Genomic DNA, 6,381 nt, shown 5'->3' on the forward strand with positions numbered 1-6,381 from the left:
TTAGGCTACGTAAGGTAACTAACCATCGACTTCGAAGGGTGAAAAAACCTTCCCTCAACTAGGGTCCCCGTAGGATAACTAACCAACGGTACCATAGGGTGAAAAATACCCCCTCCCTAACCAAACTCAGTCCCACTATAAGACCTTCCAACTGTGACATAGGTTGAAAAATACCCCTCCCTAACCAAACTCGGTCCCACTATAAGACCTTCCAATTGTGACATAGAGTGAAAAATGCCCCCTCGCTCCCTAACCAAACTCGATCCCACTATAAGACCCTTTCCTTCCTCATCCTCACCACTACCATACTAAGAGAGTCTTATCCCCACCCATCCCCCTTCCACACCACAAAATAGCTACCCCCACTCCCTGTCATCGGTACCGCATTGCTACACTACTAACCTTCGATTAGAAGTGATTTCACTCTTCAGGAAATACCTGGTGTATGCGGGCAATAAATTGTTATATATAATCGACAACCGTTTCTTTTCCTTAAGAGGTGGATCTAAGTAGGAGAATATTGTCTCCATATTCTCTACAAACTCCTGGATTCCTTCTTGATCTCCTTGAAGACTGGAGTATGCTTGTTCTTTAATTCGTTTCCTGGCTTCTTTAGATGCGAATTGTTGTTTGAATGTCTTTTCGAAACTTTCCCACGTTCGACAATGTTGACCTTCTAATCGGTACCATTTTTCAGCTTCCCCCGGTAGTATCACAGGTAATGCTTTGAGCAAATCGCTATGGGCTACTCCGGACCCTTGGCAGCATCTGTCTAATCGTTCTAATAGCGAATACGCACTTTCCTTCCTTTCGTTCACATATGAGATCTTCCACTTATGTAGTGCGTCCACTGCTCGACTTCCTCGGGCTATTCTTCGTGCGCGATGCCGGTGTCGGCGATTGCTAACTTGGGTATCGTTAGAGCTATCCGATTGGCTTTCCGTGTCTTCCGATGAATCGTCTTCCGGGCTAGATGCGCGTCGGTTGATTAATCTAGGGCGATCCCTGTCCTGTAAGCCTTGACGCGCGGTGAGCAGATACTTTATGTCTTCTAGACGACTCCCTCCCACCTGACTCTGGTTGAGGGGATGTTCCTACCAGTCGTAATGCCGGCTGGTTTGGAATGGGTCTCTCAAGCTGAGGCAAATGCCTAATTCCCTGTTGTATATCGGGTTCTCGGGGATTTCTTGCTTGCTGGTTACAATGGCAGGTTCCTCCGGGATTATTTTGTAAGTGCGGCCAATTGCTGGCTGAGTCACCTATGTGTATTCCTCCGCCCGTGGCATGGGATTCCATGGATAAGCGTTTAAATTCTTCTAGAGTAGCTTTAGCGATGTTCTGAATCCGCGCAGCTTCCTCTTCTTCCGGTGACAATCGCGTGGTTCTTCTTCGCACCGTGGACGTTGCGGCAAAGCACCTTTCTTGACTATGAGTCATTGAGTTCAGCGAATTCGCTAGGTGCTTTCTCCTGTCTTGGAAGGGGGATAGTCCTCTTGATCCCGAGGGTGGAGGTGGTTCCAGTCTCCATCCTTGTGTCGATGTTACGGGAGGCAGATTGTTTAGTCCAGGAAGGTATGTACTGACAGTGTATGGCAATATCGGTGAGAACCGTTGTAGCTCAGAAGGAATCGATCCTTGTGAACAACTAACCGTTTGCACTGTGGTGTTGATACAAGCCATAATAGTCACCGTGGAGGTCGCTACAGTCGTTGATACTCCCCCTGCTGCTACGGTGATCGTTGTGATTTCTACTGGCGTGGCTGTGCTAGTCTCGTCTGCTGAATCTCTTTCAGGCATATTGGCTTGAGAAGGAGTGAATCCCTCAGCTCCGGCTTCATCTCTGTTCGGATCCCAACGGGCTGCACTAGAGCCAAGTTCTTTACGTTTCAGATATCTCATTAGCCTATCCTGTAGTTGGTTGAGCCCAGAGTTAGAGTTCAGGCCTTCTTCTTGTAAGGTTCTAACTAGGTCGCCAAAGGGTAGTGTCATCACCTCTTCTCTAATGACCTGTTTGGTGCGTTTACTGTTTTGTCTCTACTGCGCACGCTTATCTCGACTTCCACTGCTTTTTCCAGACGAACCCATTTTTGTGATTTCCGCTGTTCAGGAGAGGATGGAGAGATTTGGCCAATAACGTATGTCTTGGTCGGGGTTAGCTGATAGAATGCGTATTTACTTAATCTATACAACGCCTAATCGCAAATAGTGTCTTACTTTGAACGGTGTACTCACTTGAATAATGAAGCTGAAAAGGGCAAAAGCAAGTGTATGATTCGATAATCAGGCGATAATTACGCCAAACAAAAAAAAAAGAAAATAATTATAACTATAATATATATATATACAGGGTGTTTCACGTAAGGCGCCCCAGATCGAAATGAGGACTCAGAGCGCATGGTGAGGGCAGATGCATCTAATTGGACGCGGAGGGAGAGAGAACGAATAACGTGGAGAAGGATAGAGCTATCCTTTACTAGACGATACGCCTAGCGTATCGCTGTCCCATCCCTATCCCGCTCGAGGACCAAGAGAGAAAGAATAATTGGAGAAGGAAGGAGCTATACATTGGTATACGATAACGCCTAGCGTATCGCTGCCCCTCCCTTCCCCGCTCACACCAGTCATCTTTGGTCAACTCTTGTCCTCTTTCTCTTTCTCTTACTCTCTCTCTCCAACCGCGGCCAATTAGATGCATCTGCCCCCACCATGCGTTCTAAGTCCTCTTTTCGAGCTGGGGCGCCTTACGTGAAACACCCTGTATATAAAAATTGATAGGGAGTTTTATTTATTTGCCCTATAATAAGGGAGTTATAATCAACCAGCAATTTCGAGGTCCCCAATTTGAGGTTTCCTAAGTGGTGAATAACCAAAATTGACTGGTATGAAATATAAAAAAAAAAGAAAATTAGTGAAGAAAAGTATGTGATTTTAGGCGACCCCTTTCTTGGACTAATCGATCATAAGAAAGGCGCACACGGCCGACCTTCAAATCCATAATCTTTATCTAAGTTGCGGATTTATTCTCGCCAGCCGTCAAGTAACAGATCTCGAATTATTCGTTTTCTGCTTATAGTATTGATTACAGGGTCTCCTCTATAGGGTTATCCCTTAATCATACCAATTATAAAATTTGCATCAAGGGTACTTATTTAATCCACTGAAAAGGGTTCAGTACTCACTTGATCACGTGAGAATTGCAAAATATATATAAAAAAAAAACGGAAATCAATAGTCATGTATGCATATGTATTAGCAAGTGAAAATTTAACTAACTACTTCTTCACATACAGAAAATTTCATGCAGGAAATGTCCTGGAGCTCGTCGGCGTTGAGAACCGCTGCTAAGAGTATACGCGTTGAGCACCGCTGCTAGTACTCGAAAATTATTTTTCTCGGTACCGTGTAATAATTTCGTGTAAGATTTCGACGTTCTATAACGCTTATCAAAATACGGCGAAGCAGCGAGCTCAAGCGCGCGAACGTAGACAACTTTGTTTTGGTCCGCGACCTCGCGCTGTCCCACTCTACACAGCCGACGCTCGACTCAAAGTTTCCTACAATAAACCTATTATTGACTGAAATATAATATTTCGATAACGATTAATAATTCTAATAGGAATTAACTATAAATAATGAAATTAATTAATAAAAATGTAATAATTTATCCCATAAGCGTCTTTGCAGGCCCCACGTTGGGCGCCATTTATAACGTCACGTTTCACGGCTTGGCCTCGAATAGTGTTTTCACTCCAGGAGATTCCCTATAAGAATATTTATCGAACGCTATTCGGCCTTGGTTTGCCAGGGGAGGGCTGGGACCAGAAACGGACGACAAGACACACGGAGGTTTTATGGCCAGGAAATATTAAATGAAGTCTCGTTATTATTTTTAATATATGAAAATAATAATTTTATTTCCGCGAACAAAAATGAAACTATACATAAATTCTATTTCGCATTAATTCAATTTAATTAATTATTTCATCTGATTGTGTTAGTTCTGGGCGCCAATTCGCTGGAAATTTTCTTAATATGCCTCCGCGGTTGGCCGGCTGGAAACTCATCTCAAGTTTAGACCAAGACGCTTCATAAAATTTATCTGAAAATAAATGTGGGAACGGCCAGGGCAAGGAGATTCGCACGGGCACGCGTCGGACAGTCTTCGAGGAGGCTCTGAATCACCTTTCCTCCGACGAGGGACTACACCTCGTCCTACCACGTATTCCCAGAATACAGGGACTCCCTACGCGATTCGCGACCCATAGACCTTAGCCTTCTACTCTCTAAACCGTTCCCGAATAAAGCAACGTAACAATTAATGAAAAGGAACAATATCCAAACTAATTCGTCCTCCACGAGTCGAGGAATTACCGCGCAATCGAACACTAACCGATTTCTAACGACGGACGAAGCTCGAGGACAAGAAAGAATGAATAAAAAGACAATCAAAAAGAAGTCCTGGTTCCTCCTACAGAGAAATCAGGTTTACCTGGGAACTAATGCTACTTAGGCCATAGAGAAGAATCAAGGATGCTGCATGCGTCGGTGCGTGTCCTCTACCACCAGGTCGACTGCTACACCTCCTGCTATGCTCCTAATTTCGGCTCTACTACTTGATGCACTAATTACGCACTATCATACTCAGGGAAATAACTACAGGGCAATGCCCTTACCGAGATATAAAAATGGACGACAGAAAAAAGGAGAAACAAAAAGGAGTACGTCCAGACTCGCTTGTCCCAAAATCACTAGTGAATCGGGAAGACAGTGGCACGCGAGATAATTACTGTCGCACGTGCGCGGATCGACCCCCTATCGACCCGCGACATATTACGCGTAATGATCGCGGGGTCGCACAGGTGGCGCCGGCCCCTCCCTTTTACGATAGTAGGAAGACAGAGCAAAACAAGAAAATTATTTTTACGAGCGGATGCTTCGTTACAATGTATAGGTACGATTTTAATTAAGTGGAATATCATTAAGAATTATTTTATTAGTTTAGGGGAAGACTGTCCTACGCTTTAACAAAATATATTAATGCTTAATGAGAATGAGACTGATAATTTAATTGAGATATATTTGAATTTCAGTAGTCATATTTTAAACATATTTAACAAAACTATAAAATGTTTAAGTAGGTAAGCTATGTCACCGCACCGACCGTGTGAATTTCTGAACTTACTTTTTCCCTAGATGTGGTAGGGGTAAATTTCTGGACGGACTTTTTCCCCTAGATCCTTATGGCGGCGCCTGGCGACGAGTCTAGTAATTATTTATTTTATGGCGGCACGGCTAAGTGGCGGGACGGCTAAGTGGCGGCATGCGCGAGGCCCTGCCCCACGCTCGAACCCCCCGCTGCAGTCCCGCCTGTGGGGGCGGTAGATTTAAAAGTAGGTTTTAAAAAAGTTGGGAATGATTTCTTTGGAGTTGGTATTTCTGGAGGGGGGGGTAGCGAGGTAGAGTTTTATTCCTCCCTCTCTGTCACTCTAATAAAAAAAGTCCAGATACTGTGAACTAATGGTTCATACTTGTAAGGTGGTGTGGCCGAGCGGTCTAAGGCACTGGTATAAAAGAAACCAGTATAAAGTCCCCCTACGATTGTGCGGGATACTCGTGGGTTCGAATTCCACCGCCACTGAAAACTTTTTTTCTCTCTCTCACAAGGTCATTACGCGTGTGCGTGCGATAGACACTCCTTTAGGAAAATTTTTTGTGAAAGAAGGAAAGATAGAGATGAGAGGGAGAGAGGGGGGAGAATAAATACTGCTAATTTCCGGATATGCGTACACGTTTCATCCTGTCAAACTAACAATGTTTTTCATTAAAAACTTAGATTTTTATGTGATATTGCACACCCAAAAACACGTGTAGCTCCTTCTTTCCTCTTCTCCTTCAATGAAGAGTGGGATAATGTCAATCAAAATAAAATCATTAAAATTTTATGTGGTATTGCACACCCACAAAAAAACACGTTTAGCTCCTTCCTTCCTCTTCTCCTTCAATGAAGATTGTGATAATGTCAATCAAAATAAAATCATTAAAATTTTATGTGGTATTGCACACTTAAAATCACTTGTAGCTCCTTCCTTCCTCTTTTCCTTCAATGAGGAGTGTGATAATGTCAATCAAAAATCAAATGAAAAAATGAAAGAGGAGAAATATAGCTCTTTCCACCTTTTTTCTCTTCAAGAGAAAAAAGTGTGATAATTTCAATGGAAAATCATGTGAAAACAAAAGGAATGAGAAGAGAGAAAATTCATTAATCATGTAAAATTATGTCAGCTTTTTCCTCTTTACCTATCTAAACTTCTGCAGGTTATAATAAGAAGCTGACGTATAAATGTGTGATAAAAGAGAAACATTATGCAGCGCTGCTGCTAT

This window comes from Prorops nasuta, unplaced genomic scaffold (genome assembly GCF_024137725.1).
Source record: "Prorops nasuta isolate Cenicafe-Biocafe unplaced genomic scaffold, Cenicafe_Pnas_1.2 PNAS00017, whole genome shotgun sequence".
Classification (NCBI taxonomy): domain Eukaryota; kingdom Metazoa; phylum Arthropoda; class Insecta; order Hymenoptera; family Bethylidae; genus Prorops; species Prorops nasuta.